Source organism: Leucopleurus acutus (assembly GCF_964270905.1).
Source record: "Leucopleurus acutus genome assembly, chromosome: 2".
Taxonomy (NCBI): Eukaryota; Metazoa; Chordata; class Mammalia; order Artiodactyla; family Delphinidae; genus Leucopleurus; species Leucopleurus acutus.
The window spans coordinates 24,603,369-24,623,593 of NC_139143.1; the positions used below are offsets into that span (position 1 = coordinate 24,603,369).

The window sequence follows — 20,225 nt, forward strand, 5'->3', positions numbered from 1 at the left end:
GAGTAGGGGGAAGACAAATACTACTCTAATGTGCAGAAGGAGAAAACAAACTATATACAACATATCTACAAACAGTTCAAAAGGATAGTTCTAAGCATAGAGAATAGGTTTAAACTCAAGTCCAAAATTTTTTAAATCTTAATAGCAAATGCACATATCAGGGGCATTTAATAAATTTATTTTTGGATCATTGTGCAATAACAATAATATGACTATATAATTAAAATCAGTGTATAATACTATAATATTATCTAAACTAGAATACATCTTGGTAATTGTCATAAATGGTTATACTAATGACTGTGATTACAGTTTCTCATCAATTAAAATGGTGGGAAGGAAGAAGAAATATCTCAAATTCATATGCAGTCACTTTAGTCTTTAGTCGTATCTGGTCATATCTGCAGAAATGATGGATCAGTTGGTTCATGTTTAAAGAAAAGGGGCTGTACAAGATATAGAAACAACCTAAATAGCCAATGACAGATGAATGGATAAAGAAAATGGAATATTATTCAGCCATAAAAAAAGAAGGAAATCTTGCTTTTGTGACAACATGGGTGAACCTAGAGGATATTATGCTAAGTGAAATAAGCCAGAAACAGAAAGACAAAAACTGTATGATCTCACTTCTATGGGAAATCTGAAAAAGGTGAACTCATAGAAACAGCAAATTCTATTTCTAGAATTCTAATTCTAGAAAGGTGGTGAAAGGGGCTGGGAGTTGAGGGAAACGGGGAGATGTTGGTCAAAGGGTACAAATTTCCAGTTATAAGACGAGAGATGAGTAAGTTCTGGGGGGTCTAATGTACAGTATGGTGACAGTTAACAGTAGTGTATTATATACTTGTAAGTTGCTAGAAAAGTAGATCTAAATGTTCTCACCACAAAAAAGGCGGGGTGGGGGGGGAGTGCTGTGATAAGGAGCAAGGAAAAACTTGAAACATTTTTTCACTAGGATCTCTGAAAGTCTGAAAACGCAAGTTTCATTATTCTGCAGACTCAAATCATATGCTGCACAACTGGGAGCACAAACAGATGGAAGGACAGCAGCATAGAGCTAGACATGCCTACATTTAAGACAGGGAAGAGATAAGGACGGCTATCACTTAAGCCCTCTCTTATTCTGATTTAGAGAAGAATGGCTGAAAGACTCCAACACTTAGATTTGCCCTTCTCAGGTCATGTGGTATGAAAAGAACTCCTCCCAGCACTGTGTGATTCACGAATTTTCTATGCACATGAGTATATAAGTGTCTGATGATAACCAGTATAGTAGTGGCAGTATTCACCAGCATATATAGAGTGTGTTCTAAATGCCAGTTACTCTTCTAAGAGTTTTATGAAGGTCCACAATCCCTTACCTGCAATTCTAAAAGCCAAAGGGTTTTCAAAATTCATTTGGCGAATGAATCCGGCAAAGCATAGTTTTGGGGGAGTTCTGTTTTCTTTTTAATCTCAGTGTAAAGATAAACATGCTTCACTGCAGAAACACCAACGCATTTGCTTATGAGGTTCTGCTCAAAACCCCAATAGGACTGTTATATAAAATAGAGTATATGTATTAAATTATCTTTCTAAAATCCAAATACTATTGGAACCAAAACCACCTCTGGATTGTAGAGCTGTGCAGTAGAAATAAGCTAGCACTTACTGAACACTCAAACCCTGAGCTAGCACTTAGCGTGGCTGTTCAGGGTAGTGGTGATAGCGTAGACTCTACAGCCAGACTCGGGCTATACACAAGTATGAAATATTTAAAACAGGGTCTGGCACTTAATAGGTGTTCAATAAGCAATAGCTATTATTATGTGCCAAGCATTGCACTAAGCACATTATAGCTCAATCTCTCAACTGTTGTTTACTCTATCACTAATACGTGGTAGACGTTAAACATCCTAATTTCTTCCATTTCTGTAACAAGGAAATAAGAAGCTTTGATCTCTTCAACTTCCAACTTTATAAATTTATACCCATGACACATACATCAACATAGAAATATAGTTAGAAATATCCTCAAATGAACATATATATATACAAATAAAAACTAAGCCACAATATTTACGTATGGTTTCCAACAGTAAAATATTGTAAATAACTTAAATATTCTGAAAGGTGAAAGTTACTGAACATACCACAAACAATAGAAAATTATTAATATTCTTGAAAATGTTGTTAAAGAATACTATTTAATAGGTAAAAGTTCACAGTATATTGTTTAAAAGAAGTTTATTAAAATTTGTACACTAAAATTAATTTTTTTATATATAAAGTATATAGCTATACATTTCTATGCCATATTTATTCTGAGAAAGGCATCAAAACATTTTAAAAATCAGGTATTTCTAGGGGATATGATTTCTATTGCCCTTTCTACATTTTCTGGACAGAACATATAAAATTTGAAGCATGGGATGGGATAGTATGGAATACCATACCTCATCCTGATCATGAAATGACCACTAATTACTGAGGTATTTATAGTGTGGCTGATAATGGCCAAAACGAGACCCATACTACACATCTATGTGAGAATCAGGAATGCCATGCTGCTGCAGGGTGAAAAACATTCTCAAAGCTAGCTTACAACAGTTTCATGAGCTGCCTAAAAACTCTTCTGGAATGCAGTGGGATGTGGTGAAATAAAAATGTCAATTCACACAGAACACAAACTTATGGTTACCAAAGGCAAAACGGGGTGAGGGAGGGATAAATTAGGAGTTTGGGATTAGCAGATACAAACTACTATATATAAAATAAACAACAAGGTCCTACTGTATAGCACAGGGAACTACATTCAATATCCTGTAATAAACCATAATGGAAAAGAATATGAAAAATATGTGTCTGTATCACTTTGCTGTACACCAGAAACCAACACAACATTGTAAATCAGCTATATTTCAATTTTTTTTAAAGGCAGTTCAGAAAATATTCTTAAATTATCGAATTGATGACATGATGAGACAAGAATATGAAGTTGATGAAGTGATAAAATAAAACTGATCTTGCTTTTCTCCTTTGACACTACAGATCATTTTCATGTTCATTTCAGTAAAGAGAAGAAGGAGGAGGAGAAGGGGGAGGGGGAGGAGGAGGAGCAGGGGGAGGGGGAGGGGGAGGGGGAGGGGGAGGAGGGGAGGGGGAGGGGAGGGGGAGGAGGGGAGGGGGAGGGGAGGGGGAGGAGGGGAGGGGGAGGGGAGGGGGAGGAGGGGAGGGGGAGGGGAGGGGAGGGGGAGGGGAGGGGGAGGAGGGGAGGGGGAGGGGAGGGGGAGGAGGGGAGGGGGAGGAGGGGAGGGGGAGGAGGGGAGGGGGAGGGGATGGGGAGGGGGAGGAGGGGAGGGGGAGGAAGGGAGGGGGAGGGGGAGGGGGAGGGGAGGAGGGGAGGGGAGGAGGGGAGGGGAGGAGGGGAGAAGGGGGAGGAGGAGGAGGGGGAGGAGGAGGAGGAGGGGGAGGAGGAGGAGAAGATTCTCCTAGAAATCTAACTTCAGGTTCTAGATTTTCAAGAGCCACAGCTAACTGACATATAAGAGGGTAGTACGTTAAAATGTCCTTTCTTATATAATTTGATCAGAATGAACAGTACACTTAGTATGGACAGGAAGATTATAAATTTAATACAGAACAAAGACATGTTTTTAAAAACACCAAATATAGAGCTGTCTTTAAAGACATATTAAAAGCACTACGATGTTAGAAAAACTGCAAATGCTACAGAAAAATCAGTAGGTGACAAATGTAAATGAATGAGTTCTTAAACACGATTTAAGAATCATCACTTATAGATACAACATATAACTTAGGAATGATCATACTATATTAAACAGAATTTCAATATCCAAGAAGCAGCTGGCATGCAGTTCTACAAATCTAGTCTACATTCAATATATCCAGAATTTGCCATACCTCCTCCTCTAGTCCACACCATTCCCATCTACCATTATGTCTTGCCTGGACTATCCTGCCTAGCCTCTCTACTTCTGCTCTCACAGCCCAAAATCTGTTCTCAAAACATCAGCCACAGTGATTCTGTTTAAACTAGCTCAGATCATGACACTCTGCTCCAAAACTTCAGTTTCTGATCTCTCTCCATGTAAAAAAGTCCTTGCTATAACTTATAAGTAGCGTGGTCCAACATATCGTGGTCTCCCAGATCTCATATTACTCTCCTCCTAGATCACTCTCTCCAAACATACTGATCACCTTGTTCAATCTCAACTTAGTGTTTTTGCACTTATTACTCTGTAGGTCTCAAACGGTCTTTCCCCCCTATAGCTACATGGTTTGCTCTCTCAATCCCTCCCTAAAATGTCATTCTGCCCTTTCACACTTTCTATCCCATTTCTTTGCTTCCTTTTCCCCTTAGCTCTTTTTACTTAACAAACTGTATATTCTATTTATGTATTTTGCTTACTGTTTGCCTCACTCCCTAGAACATAAGCTCTATGTGGGTAGGTATTATTTTTTTCTCATTTGTTCACTAGTACGTGCCCAGTGCTTGGGAATCAATAGGTACGCAATAAATATTTACTGAATAAATAACGAGTGATTTGTAATCTATATGAGTGTATCTACATAGAAAGTTGAAAGGCATCAATACAACACGCTCAGCTTCAAGTACACTACTAAATTGATACTGAAACTCAAATAAAAATAAGGCATTATGATAAAAGAGATACAATTCTGTATCTTAAGGTTTAAGTGTGTGCCAGATCATTCCAGCTCATGCTGCTCTCTTAACAATTATGTATGGCTTTTAAAGTCTCAACTTCACAACTTAGCTTTTATTATCTTTCGTGTATTGTTACTGTCCACTATTCATTGCTCCATGTCTTTGTCTCCTTTTTATCTCTGCTGTATAATGTCTACCATCACTTATTATTAATAATAATAAACAAAAACAACTCATTTATCGAAAGCTTACTGTGACTGGCACTGGGCTGAGCACAATACATATACTGCCAAAATCAATTCCTACACCACTCTAAAGTAGGTTCTACAGTCCTCACGACCTGATTACAGAGCTAGAGTTATTTACTGCTGTGAGTACTGACTAGTTCTCCAGGTTTTTGAAGAGATCTTCCCATTCATCATGCCTATAGTCTTGATTCCTATTGTCATGTTAATGGTGATCATTGTTAATATGTATGGAAATCACTGTATTTGTTTTTTATAAACTGCTCTGTTAGTGATCAGTCTGTATTCAAAATATTTAATTAAAAAAATACTGAGTCTCTTTAACAAGCAAACTAAAAACACTACAAAGAGTTCACTAAACCGGCTAGAGGTATCCTCTCTACGGAGTTGCAATTTATATATATAGTAGTGATAGTCAAAATATTTAGAAATTGGTACAGCATGGGCATTGACCAATTAGAGCAGACACTGGCTATAAAAATATAGTATGCCCATGCCAGTGTGCCCCTATGGACTGAAGACTAGCCCATATACAGAGGCTTCAAAGGTGAATCATGCAATGTAACTTCAAACGTCTTTCACTCTCCCTTGAATCCCAGGAGAGCCAGGGTACAGAGTTCTTAAGGAAGAATGAACGGCTAAAAATAATTCTCCTTTCAGACCCTAAGACTAGGTTATGCAGACACATTAGGGCCTAGTTATGGTAATTAGAGGAAGCAAGCTAATTAAAAGCTTTTGACACCTGAAGCAGGGGTAGCAGGCCAAAGCAGCAAGCTTTCACAACAAGCTCTGAAGCCCAGAAGCCTTGAAGCTGCCGGAGCAAGGCTGGAGCAGGCAGAAGCGGTGAGCCACCAGGAAACTGTGGACAGGCAACACCCAGGGCGTAAGTTAAAGGTTTTCCTGAAAGCAAAAAGGAAAACCCAGCGTTAAGTTAAGCAGTAACTGACAACAATTGAGTCGTAGAGAGTAGGTTCTTAACTCATAGAGCTGTTGATTTTCAATTATATCTTGCTCCTTTATTATTTCCCATAATTTACGCATTTCTTGTAGGAGGTACATAAATTATGCTTTCATTTTCGGAGTTTTTTTTTTTTTTTTAAAGAAAAAGCATAATTGAGAGAAATGCTGTTTCTGTCAGATATCCATGCCAGAGATGAACCTATCCACTGGGTCTATATAATACCTAATGACAAATTCCTGATAGAAGACAAAATACTTTGGAGAAAAAAAAATTCTCTTTAGGGCTGTCTGCATTTTGAAATCTATTAGTTGGTAACTACTACAGGGTATGTAAGGCCACCAGAGATATTTTAACCAGGAATGAATAACTAACAGTAAGAACTCATAAACCAGCCAATACTACTTATCTGTACAAAATTCACTGTCTTAAAATAGAGTAAACTATCTACAATCTATTTGTTGCTTTTATTTTACATACTTTAATTGATATACATACAGAGCAAGGAGAGAGGGAGAGAGGGAGAGAGGAGGGAAGGAGGGAAGGGAGGGAGGGAGGAAAGAAGGAAAAAAAGGAAGGAAGGAAGGAAGAAAGAAAGAAAGAGAGAGAGGGAAAGAAAGAGAGAGAGAGCTAGAGAGAAAGGAAGGAAGAAAGGAGAAGAGAAAGGAAAAGGAAGGAAGGCACCTTCTCATACTAAATCTCAAATATTATCAGTCATGCATTAAACACTGAATTGACTCTGGATCACACTGGCCTATGACCAGGCAGGACTTAGTCTACTGACAGCCAGACTGCTGTCTGCAGCAGCCCACTCCCGACCCTGCACCCATTCTTCAATTCTTCCAAGCATTAGGACTGTAGAGCAAATATCACTATCCTTAACTATCTGCCTCACTTAATCCTACTGAGTAACTGTAAGCAATTCTCCAGGGCCCTGTCCTTTTCTTCAGTCCCTTTTATGGAAAAAAATATATAAACAAATATACATATTATTTAAGTATTCAAATTATTGCTTTATTTTTTCCATAGTTCAATCTCAACTGAGCCCTAAATCTATCTGCAGCCTCACCATTAATCCTTTGTCCTTTACCAATCTTCTAAAATGACCTGTGCCACCCTGCTACCACCATCTGTCCTATCCCTGACCTATCCAAACCTTACCCTGCAATTAAGGACCTGGTAGCCTACTTCACCGAAAATAGATCCTTCACATTCCCTCATACCACCTTTAAATGTTTCTATATTTCTACTTCTCCTTACTTCTTTTCCTTTGAGCCCAAGAAAGAAGTGTCCCCACCACTTGCAAGGATAACAGTATCATCTGAGATCTTAACACCAGGCTCTCCCCCTTCCTTTTCTTCTTTCCCTTGTTCCATTAAAGATTTATTTCTGGACTTCAAGCCTTCTTTCTTATGGCTGCTGAACACCAATTGATAAACTTTTCCATGACCATCTCCCATCCAAAAACAAAACATAAAACAAAAACTTTATTGCCATCCTACCTTCCCCTCAAGAAAGTGATACCACATCCCTTTTTCCACAAGGTATCATTTCTCCATAAAGCAAAGAGTACTATATGCTTGCTTTTTCACTTGTTCATCATTCATTTCTCAGCCTTCTTCAATCACCTATTTCAATCTAGTTGCTATTTCCCTCTACTGGACTGAAATTACTCCCTCAAAGATTAATTATGACCTTCCAAATTCCAAATAAAATATATTGTTCTCAATTCTCATCTGTTTCAACCTCTCTTCACTATTGGACATCACTGACAATCAATATACTACCCTACTTTTTCTTTTTTCTGTAACCTATTAAATGATTTTCCCCAAGGATCCCTACTCCACATTTTTTATATCTCCTCTCCTTCCTGACCTGTATTATCTATTCCATATGCCCTAATTACTATCTCTATGCTGATGACTCCTAAATCCTTATCTCCTAATAGGTAGACCCATACTTCTAGTTACCTATTAGTCATCTCTCTAGAATGTTCAGCAAATATTTCAAATTTAACAAGTCAAAAACCTGCACGTTAAACTCATTTACTCAGGTTGCATACCTCAATCATCCATGATTTCTACCTTTAACTTATCACTGACATCCAAAGTGACTTCTTTAACAATCTGTCTATCCCACCCATCCTTCTTGCCCACTGGCCTGCTTCAAGCCCTCATTATTTCATCTGAAAAATGATAATAGGTTCCTTTTTGACCACCTTACTATATGCTAACTGTTGAGAATACAAAGAAATAAAAGAGCCCTTGCTCTCAAAAATCTCACAGTCCAGTGTGGGAAACATAACTAAACAGGTAATTATAGTACAGCATGAAAGAAAAGGTAAAAACCAGGTCCTATAAAAAGCACAGAAGAGAGATTCCTAAGCCAAAAAGGCAGGAGAAAGGAGGGACGCATGTAATCTGTGAATATATATGTTAACATTTCTTGGAAGAGGTTACTGACATATGAGTCTTACACAGTGAGCCCCAGAAAAAGGGGACCAAGGGGGTTCTGACTGGAGAGAGGGAATATTTGGGGAAATGGGGGCAGCGTGAGCGAGGCACAGAAGCAAGTGCTATCTGTGCGGGGGACAGGGGTGAAGACAATCAGGGATAATAAGCAATTTTCTTTCTTAGGAAAGGTTTTCTTCACAGCAGGGAATAGCTAGAAACGAAAGTGAAGGATCCAAATAATGGAAGAGTTTGTATGCCAGGCTAATCAACTAGAACCTTAAAATGTAGATAACAGGGAACCATTCTTCATATTTGGTTGTAGCTACATCACTTTAATAGCTCTCTGGAGAATGGTTCTGAGGCAGGGAAAGAAATGAGAAGGTTACAGCAGTAGCTGAGGTGAAAGATATTGAGGACTTACCTAAGGAAGAGAAGAAGAAATTCAAGAAATACTTAGGATAAAAAAATCAATGATTAATTGAATGACGTGGAGGCTAGAGAGTGAGACATCCAGGATCTCCCTCCCTCTGGTCTCTTCTCTACCAAATCCTTCCTCTACACTATCAGTATGATCTTTCTTATCATTCTCATTCTATCACTACTCTGTTTATTAACATTTGATAGGACTCCCATTCCTATGAAATAACGTTCCTTAGAATAGCATACCAAATCATTCACTGCATCTGCCCAAGAAAACTTTCAATCCTCATCTTTCACCACCACCAACAAAAACCCTATATTCCAGGCACAAGATTACTAACTGCTCCCTGAATAAAAGAAACGCACTTAAAAGAATAAAATAACTATTTTGATTCTTTTAGAATATAATTATTATAGAAAATTTATAAAACTGAAGTGTAAAAAAAAAAGCCACAGATAACATTATTTCATAGAGAAAACGACTCTGAAATCATGTAAGTTTGTCCATAACCTTTCAACCAGCAAGGTCCTCTTCTAGAAGTTTCTTCTAGAAGTAATTATTTAGAAAAGCATCTGAAATACAGTGAAAGCATTTTGTACAAAAATGCTTTGGAGAGCATTATTTCTAATATAGAAAAAATAGAACAACCTAAATATTTCATTCATTTTTTATGTATTAAGCACCTACTATGTACTAGACACTGTTGTAGGTGCTGGGGAATTGCAGTGAACTGACAGGGGGAAAATTCCTATATTCATGGAGCATACATTCCAGCTTAACATTATTGTTAAATAAATTACAGAGCTTCCACATAATGGACTTCTATGGAGCCATTAGAAATCAGGTTTAAAAGAAATGTTTCAACATATGGGAAAAGACTTAAAATATTTGGTTAGAAAAGCTGGTTAGATATCAATGTTTATAAAACTATCCCAATTTTATTACCTATGAATAGAAATAAAATTGGAAAGAAATGCCCCCAAAATTACAGAAGTAGATCTCAATGCTGCGTACCTTTCCCTCTTGTAGATTAGACTGTGATCCTAATCAAGGGTATGGAACATGTTTGGATTATAGTATATGGTTAATAAGTATTTTTTTCATTAGTCAAAATAGAGAAGCATGAAAGAAAAAAAGAACTTCATTTTTCTGTTTTTAATCTCCAATAAGGAAAATTATTATATTTAAAAGTATTGTGCTAAGTACTGAGTATAATGAATAAAGAAACTCAGTCCTTGCCTTCACTAAGAGTCTATTGGTGAAGACAAACATTAAACACAGAAATAAGGCATTTAAAAGTTAAAAGTATAAGTGCTAGGAAGAAGTTGTACAAGGTTCTCACCTTCCCCATTAGAAAGATAAAAGTATCTTACATCTTCACTCCCATTTTTATAAACTCATTAATCTACTGATTTCATTTTCCCATTCAGTTCTTTCACTGATTGCATTCTGCCATCAATTCTTTCACTCATTTGCAAATATGTAATGATTTTAAAGAAGCAACAGTAATAACAAAATATATTTTGTTAGGCCGGGATGACCTCCACTTTCTCTGAAAACACAATATCCATTAATATTGGCCTTAAATATAACGCATGAGTCATTTCAAAGTATCTGCAGGAACTGTATCAATAAAAGGTGAGTGCCTGGGCAAATTCACTCTGCTCTACTTCCCATTTCTGTAAAACTTATCCTGCTGCTTTTTTATTCCTAGAGTTCAAATTTGGAGTGAATAAAAATAGTCTATCTTTAAAGCAAGAAAGGTTCTACCCTCTCTATTAGACTCAAGAGACAAGTGTTGAAAACAAAAGTGAGTAATCCTCCTTCACTTCTGTGAAGTCCTAAGACTCAAGACTTGTCCTCTAGCAATCAGCCTAGAAGCCCATATCTTAATATGACTCTGTTCCACTGGCAAATGAGTTTCTAAGGCTGACTAGAAACAATTCAGCTAGCTGGATATACATAATTTTTGTCTATTTTGAGATCCAAAGTGAGGAACAAAGGTTTACATTTGAGGGAAGGTAGTGGGAAGTCTCCAGCTTGGCTCCAAGTTCATGTCTTAATCTTTTTTAACAGGGGATCCTGATAACACTGAACTGATCTGGCTCCAACATACTGGTTAAAACCCACAGGCAAAGAGAACAGAGTAACTGGAACCTTATGTCCTTACATGGATACAATGTCTTATAGCCCAGAAATAAAAAGTATCAAAAACATCCAGGATTCTAGAGTACAGGGACTAGAGACATTCATGGAAGGTATGTAGACGCAGAACAGGGAAGACTGGGATTCTCAAGGGATGGAAACACTTAAGTAGTATAAAGAACCTGAGCTGTGCAGACCAGTCAAGAAATATTCAATTATTGAAGCACCAAGAGCCAGGTATACTGACTTTTGTTGATGTTTTCTTTTTGTTAGTATTTAAAGATGGTTTTGAGATGGTAAACGAGGGACACTCATTTACTTCTCTCTCACAATCTCATGAAATTACAGAAAATATATGTTGTTCAAAGGAATAAAATTACAACACTGGAAAATAAGAAGAATAACATCAACGAATCAGATATTTTAAAGAATTCCTGAAATCTAGGATGAATAAAATGGGATTAGATGGAGACAAGAATGGAGAAAGCATAGCCCAAATTACATTACAGAAGAAAATTAAGGCACAGATAAGAGCAATGACATAGGGAGTTAAAGCTCAAAATTAATAAACTCAAAGACTAAAGAGAGCTCATAAAGAAACTGTCAGTGTATATTCCAAATGTCTGAATTTTTGCCAGAAGATATAATTGTATACTTTGAAAGGAATAAAATAATAAATGAAAAGGAAACTATCAGAAACCACAAGGTACTTTGGTAAGGTAGCTGGTGACTGAAGTAATATTAAAAAACTTGTATACATAAAATAATAGCTTTCATATTTTCCAAGAAAAAAAATCAGAATATAATGGTAGTAAACTATCCCAACAACAGCAACAGAAGAAAAAATACCTAGTAAATGAGCCAAAAGTTTAGGAAAACTGCCTATCTTTCTTCTCAAAAATTATAAATCATAATGTAATTCCAAAGAAGACTGGGTATCAATTCTCCTTTAATTAATCCGTAAATTTAACATTATCCCAATGAAAATAACACTTTTTTTAAGTAGACAAGTCTAAAATTCATATAGAAAAATAAACACTTCTATTTTTGGTGGTATGTAAGGTTAGATACTTTGAATGAGCTTTCTAAACACAGTAAATATGAAAAACTATTAAAATCACCTTTTAAACATATTTCAGAACTAGGATGAAAGAAACTGGTATAGCATCAAAACTAAGTGCATCTAAGAATACTAAATAACAAGGAAGCATAGCTGGCTTTCACCATGAAGCTTTCTGCCAAACTCTGGAGACTGAATTTTCATGTTGGTAACTGTAAAGCAGGTAGAAACAGGAAATAAAGACCAGACAGCACACAACATAGATAATCTAACAGGAAGCCATACATGTAAAAAGTATCTCCTAAGACTAATAAATGGATTTAAAATGGTCACAGGATACAAGGTCCATATACAAAAAAATCTACTGCATCTTGATATACTACTAAATGGTAAATGTTCCATGCGTTCGTCAGCTGTTAAACATAGTGTACTATGTCAATTAAGTTGTCTGTTAATTGTTGTTCACATCTTTTACTCCTTACTGATTTTTGTCTACTTTTATCAGCTATGAAAACAGTGTGTTAAAATTTCCTACTATGAAATTGATATGTCTATCCTTTTAGTTCTGTCCATTTTTGCTCTATATACATAAAAACTGTCAATTAGACAATACAAAGTTATAATGGATGTAGTATAATAAAAATAAATATTTTGCCTTTGTCCCTAGATCCTGGCACACAGCTCCTAAAACCCTTTGAATTTGTAGAGTTATAATATTCTTTTGTGTGTTAAGGAGATGAGTGGTGGCGGTAGATAGTTCGGTGTCGGGGGATGGTTGCCTGAAAGACTACTCCATTATTAGAATCTTGTGACTTTCAGCCCCACCCCCAACATGCAGAGAAGGGGAGAGGGGCTAGAGATTGAGTTGTTAATGGCCAACAATTTCATCAATAATGCCCATGTAATGAAATCTCCATACAAACCCCTAATTGCAGGGCTTCTGGGAGCTTCCAGGTTGCGGAACACATCGAGGTGCTGGAACAGTGGCACACTCAGAAAGGGCATGGAAGCTCCATACCTCTCCTTCCATACCTTACCCTATGCATCTCTTCCATTTGGCTGTTCCTGAGTCGCATCTGTTACAATAAACCAGTAATATCAAGTAAACTTCTGGGAGAAGTTAAAGATGGCAGCATAGAAGACCCTGAACTCACCTCCTCCCATTAACACAACAAATGTGCAGCTACATAAGGAGATGTTTTCCTCTGAAAAGGACCTGAGAACTAGATGAACAACACCTTGGCAACAAAAGATAAAAGAGACACATGGAGAGGGGCAGGAGAGGCAGAGACATGGTTTTACTTGGGACACCAGCCCAGGAGCAGTTACCCACAGTTAGCAGGGATTCCAAAAATATAGAACTCTTCCTCAAGGAGTGAAGGTATTGAGCACTGCATGAGGTACCCCAACCCTTGGGTCTGGCACAGGAAAGGTGAACCCCCGAAACATCTGATTTAGCAAATAAATGGGAATTAAATCCAGGAGAACCACAGAACCAAAAGGAAGGGAGTAGCCACTATTAAAGGGGTCACATACAGACCCACTCACCCTGAGATCCAGTGCAAAAGGAATGGTTTGGAAAGCACCTACACCATAAGCAAGGGAGACCCACTTACTAATCTTAAAGTAGCTGCCAGAGAGACATGAGCCAGCTGGAACATTCTCTGGGGACAGAAGCACTGGCAAGCTTTGCAATAACATTCTAACTTGCTTATGACAGAGCTGACGAATGACATTTTTGGTGTCCTCCCTCTAGCCTGTTAGCACCAGGAGGGATGCTCTACCTACGCCATGCCACAACCTGGTCAGGTGAGCACCCTAAACCCCCACTTACCACACACACCAGCCACACTACAATGGGGCTGGACGAGCACCCTGCACCCAGCCCACCCTATGCAGCAGCTGAGCCAGGCAAGTGCAACACACCCTGCCCTCCCTGCAGAGCAGCCACAGCTCTGCCACAGCCATCAGGTGCACGCACCCCACACGAGTGCCATTCCTTGAGTGCCTAACACTGAGAGCCAGGGGAAATGGCACTTCTGCGCCTCATGGGTCATCTCCTACACAAGACCGCTCTTTCGAAATTGGAAGAGTAGCTGTTTCGCCCAATACGTGAAGACAAACATAGGCAAATGAGGCAAAAAAATACGTTCCAAACTGAAGAACAAAACATATCTCCAGAGAAAGGCCTTAATGAAACAGAGATAAGCAACTTACACAACAGTTAGAAGTAATGCTGTAAAGATGGCTCACTGAACTCAGGAGAAGAAAGAACACGATGAGGACATCAACAAAGAGATAGAGGGAATTCCCTGGCAGTCCAGTGGTTAGGACTTGGTACTTTTACTGCCAAGGCCCGGGTTCAATCCCTGGTCAGGGAACTAAAATCCCACAAACCATGCAGCCAAAAAAAAAAACCCAAAACCAAACCAAAACAAACCAAAAACAAAGAGATAGAAAATATAAGAAAGTACCAAACAGAAGTTATAACTGAATGGAAAAAATACTTGAGGGGTTCAAAATCAGACTGGATGAAGTAGAAGAATGAATCAGTGAGCTGAGACAAAGCAATGGAAATCACCCAGACAGAGCAGCAAAATGAAAAAAGAATTTAAAAAATTGAAGACACCTTAAGGGACCTCTGGAACAACATCAAGGTGAATAACATTTGCATTATAGAGGTCCCAGAGGAGAAGAGAGAAAGAAAGGGCCAGAACAATTATTTTAAGAAATAATGGCTGGGGCTTCCCTGGTGGTGCAGTGGTTAAGAATCCGCCTGCCAATGCAGGGGACACGGGTTCGATCCCTGGTCCGGGAAGATCCCACATGCCGTGGCGCAACTAAGCCCGTGAGCCACAACTACTGAGCCTGCGTGCCACAACTACTGACGCCCACGTGCCTAGAGCCCATGCTCTGCAACAAAAGAAGCCCATGCACCACAACAAAGAGTAGCTCCCACTCGACACAACTAGAGAAAGCCCGCACACAGCAACGAAGACCCAACACAGCCAAAAAATAAATAAATACAATAAATAAATTTTTTTAAAAAATAAAAGAAATAATGGCTGAAAACTTCTCTATCTGGGGAAGGAAGCAGACATACAAGTTGAGGAAACCCAGAGAGTTCCAAATAAGATGAACCCAAAGAGAACCACAGTGACACACATTATAATTAAAATGATAAAATTTAAGGGTAAAGAGAGAATTTTAAAAGTATAAAGAAATAAACAACCTATTACATACAAGGGAAACCCCATGAAGCTATAAGCAGATTTTTCAGCAGAAATTTTACAGGCCACAGGGAGTAACATGACTTATTCAAGTGCTAAAAGGACAAAAAAAAAAATTCCAATCAAGAATTCTCTAGCCATCAAGGTTATCATTCAGAACTCAGCAAGAGTGGAGTTCATCACCACTACATCAGCCATACAAGAAATGCTAAAGTGACTTCTGTAAGCTGAAAATAAAAGACACTAATTAATAATAAGAAAACATACAAAAGGGAAAAGGTAAATATATAGTAAAGGTAGTGGATAAATCACTTACAAAGCAAGTATGAAGGTTAAAAGACAAAATAGTAAAATTAAAAATACAATACTTAGTTAAGGAAAGCATAATATTAAAACATGGAAAAGGTGTTATCAAAAATATAAAAGATGACAGAGGAGTCAAACTTTAAAACTTTCAAAAAAGTTACTATCAACTTAAAACAGATTACTGTATACTTAAGATGCTGTATGTGAACCTCACAGTAACCACACACACACACACACACACAAACACACACACACAAACTTATAGTAAACATACAAAAGAAAAAGAGAAAGGAATCTAAATAGAACACGAAAAAAAGCCAGCAAACAAGAGAGAAAGAGAAGAAGAAAGAACAGAGAGGAGCTACAAAAACAGCCAGAAAACCACTAACAAAATGGCAGTAAGTAAATACCAATCAATAATTAATTTAAATGCAAATGGACTAAATTCACAAATCAAAAATCACACACAGTGGCTGAATGGATAAAAAGACCCATCTACATGCTGCCTACGAGAGACTCAATTCAAAAGTAAGAATACACACAGACTGTATGTGAAGGGATAGAAAAATATATTCCATGCAAATGGAAATGGAAAGAGGTGGTGTAGCTATGTTCATATCAGACAAAATAGACTTTAAAACAAAGACTTATAAAAGACAAGGGTACTACATAATGATAAAGGGTTCAATCCACCAAGAAGACATAACATTTATAGATATATATGTACCCAACATAGGAGCATGAAAAATATATAAAGCAAATACTAATGGACCTAAGGGGGCAAAAGTGAAAGCAATACAATAATAGTAGGGGACTTTAACACCCCACTTACAGCAATGGACATATCATCTAGACAGAAAATTCAGTGAGGAAACACTGGTCTTAAATGACACATTATATCAGATGGAGTTAATAGATATATAGAGAATACACCATCCAAAAGCAGCAGAATACACATTCTCCTCAGGTGTACATGTAACATTCTATCTCACATGCACGGATCACATGTTAAGCCACAAAACAAGTATCAATAAATTCAAAAAAAGCTGAAATCATATCAAGTATCTTTTCTGACCACAATGGTATGAAACTAGACATCAATTACAAGAAGAAAACTGAAAAAAAAAACCCCATAAAAACATGGAGATTAAACAAAATGCTACTGAACAGCCAATGGGTCATTGAAGAAATCAAAGGAGAAATCAAAAAATACCTAGGACAAATGAAAACACAAATAAAATGTACCAAAATCTATGGGATGAAGCAAAAGCAGTCATAAGAGGGAAGTTCATAGCAATACAGGCCTGTCTCAAGACATAAAAAAAATCTCAAATAATCTAATTTTACACCTAAAAGAACTGGGGGAAAAAAAAAACAGAACAAAGCCCAAAGTTAGTAAAAGGAAGGAAATACTAAATATAAGAAAATGAATAAATAAAACTGAGATTAAAAATCCAATAGAAGAGCTCAATGAAACCAAGAGCTGGTTCTTTGAGAAGATTTAAAAAAAAAAAAAAAATCAATAAGCCTCTAGCTAGACTAACCAAGGAAAAAAGAGGGCTCAAAAACATAAAATCAGAAATGAAAGAGGTAAGTTAAAACTGATACCACAGAAATACAAAGGATCATAAGAGAACATTAGGAACACATATACACCAACAAACTGGACAACCTAGAAGAAAGAGATAAATTTCCAGAAATATACAATATATACAATCTACCAAGACTGAAAATTTTAAAAAAAGAAAATCTGACTAGACCGATCACTAGTAACAAAATTGAATCAGTAATCAAAAAAACTCCCAATAAACAAATATATAGAACTAAATCAACTGACTGGTGAATTATTCCAAATATTCAAAGAACAGTTAATGCCTATTTTTCTAAAACTCTTCCAAAAAACTGAAGAGGAGGGAATGCTTCCAAACGCTTTTAATGAAGCCAGTATTACCCTGATACAGAACCAGACAAGGACAGGAAGGAAGGAAGGAAGGAAGGAAGAAAGGAAGGGATGGAAGGAGGGAGGGAGGTTCGGAGGGAGTGAGGAAGGGAGGGAGAGAGAGAGAGAAAGAAAGAGAGGGAGGGAGGGAGGAAGAAAAAAAAATTACAGGCCAATATCCATGATTAACACAGATGCAAAATTCTCAATAGAATATTAGCAAACTGAATTCAACAATACATTAAAAGGATCATACACCATGAACAAGTGGGATTTATTCCGGGAATGCAAGGATGGTTCAACATCTGCAAATCAAACAATGTGACACGCCACATTAACAAAATAAAGGATAAAAATCATATAATCATCTCAATAAATGCAGAAAAAGCATTTGATATTATTCAACATCCATTTATGATAAAAATTCTCAACAAGTATGCACAGAGGAATGTACCTCAACATAATAAAGGCAACATATGACAAACCCACATCATACAATTCAACGGTGAAAAGCTGAAAGCTTTTCCTCTAACAGGAACAAGACAAGGATGCCCACTCTCACCATTTCTATTCAACACAGCATTGGAAATCCTAGCCACAGCAATCAGACAAGAAAAAGAAATAAAAGGACTCAAAATTGGAAAGAAGTGAAACTGGCACTATTTGCAAAAGTGCAAATATATATATAGAAAATCGTATATGTAGAAAACCCTAAAGACTCCCATCAAAAAACTAATAAATGAATTAAGCTAAGTCGCAGGATACAAAATCAATACACAGAAATCCATGGCATTTCTATACACTAATAGAGAACTATCAGAAAGAAAAATTAAGAAAACAATCCCATTTACCACTGCATCAAAAGAATACCTAGGAATAAATTTAACCAAGGAGGTGAAAGACCTGTACACTAAAAACTATAAGACACTGATGAAAGAAACTGAAGAAGATACTAATAAATAAAAAGCTATTCAGTGCTCATGGACTGTAAGAATTAGTATTGTTAAAATATCCATACTACCCAAAGCAATCTACAGATTCAATGCAATCCCTATCAAAATTCCAATGGCATATTTCACAGAACCGGAACAAATAATTCTAAGATTTGTATGGAAGAACAAAAGATCTAGAACACCCAAAACAATCTTGAAAAAAACAAAGCTGGCATATACCCTGAGAAAATCATAATTCAATAAGAGTCAGGTACCACAATGCTCATTGCAGCTCTATTTACAATAGCCAGGACACGGAAGCAACCTAAGTGTCCATCGACAGATGAATGGATAAAGAAGATGTGAAACGTATATACAATGGAATATTACTCAGCCATAAAAGGAAATGAAATTGAGTTATTTGTAGTGAGGTGGATGGACCTAGAGACTGTCATACGGAGTGAAGTAAGTCAAGAAAAACAAATACCGTATGTTAACACATATATATGGAATCTAAAGGGAAAAAAATGGTTCTGAAGAAACTAGGGGCAGGACAGGAATAAGGACGCAGACGTAGAGAATGGACTTGAGGACATGAGGAGGGGGAAGGGTAAGCTGCAACAAAGTGAGAGAGTAGCACTAACATATATACACTACCAAATGTAAAACAGATAGCTAGTGGGAAGCAGCCGCATAACACAGGGAGATCGGCTCGGTGCTTTGTGACCACCTAGAGGGGTGGGATAGGGAGGGTGGGAGGGAGGGAGATGCAAGAGGGAAGAGATATGGGAACATATGTATATGTATAACTGATTCACTTTGTTATAAAGCAGAAACTAACACACCATTGTAAAGCAATTATACCCCAATAAACATGTTAAAAAAAATCTCATTATAAGGACATATCACAATTGTTTATCCATTCATCACTTGATGGGCATTTGGACTGTTTCCTTCGCTAATATGACTAAGGCTACTATGAAAGTTCATGTACAAGGTTTTGTATTTACATGTGTTTTCAATTCTTTGGGGCATGTATCTAGGAATAGAATTGCTGAACTGAATGGTTGTTTGTCAAAGCAGTTGTACCATTTTACATTCCCACCAGCAATGCACAAGAGTTCCAATCTTTCTACATTCTTGCAAACACTTATTACTGTCTTTTAATTATATTCACCTTAGTGGGAGAGAAGTGGTATCTCATTGTCATTTTGACTTGTATTTCCCTAAAGACTAATGATGTTGAGCACCTTTTCATGTGCTTATTGGTTATTTATATATCTTATTTGGAGAAATTTCTATTGAAATCAGTTGTCAATTTTTTAGTTAGGTTATTTGTGTTTTTATTGTTGAGTTATATTCTTTATGTATTTCGGGACAATAGACCCTTATCAGATATACAACTTGCAAATATTTTCTTCCATTCTGTGAAATGTCTCTTCAATTTCTTGACAGTGTTATTTGGAAGCACAAAAGTTTTTAATTTTGATGAAACCTAATTTACCTTTTATCGTTGGTGCTTGTGATTTGGTGATTGTGATATATTTAAGAAACTACTGCCCAAACCAAGGTCAAAAAAGTTTACATCTATGTTTCCTTCTACAAGTATCAGTTTTAGCTCTTACATTTAAGTCCATGATCTGTTTTGAGTTAATTTTTTATATGGTGTGAGGTAGAATCCAACTTCATTATTTTGCCTTCATTTTTAAAAAATATTCTCTGGGTATAGAATCATACATGACAAGTTTCCTTCTCTCAGCAGTTTTAAGATGCCATTTTCTATTATCTTCAACTTCCATCATTTCTGTTAAAAGGTGAATTGTCTTCTCATTGCTTATTGGAAGTTACATGTCCCTTTCCTCTA

General features: G+C 37.0%; 1 protein-coding gene across 7 annotated transcripts in view; it reads right to left on the reverse strand.

Annotated features, from left to right (window-relative positions):
• Positions 1-20,225, reverse strand: part of CDC42BPA (CDC42 binding protein kinase alpha) — a 328,619-nt gene that overhangs the window by 219,499 nt on the left and 88,895 nt on the right. The window lies entirely within an intron of this gene.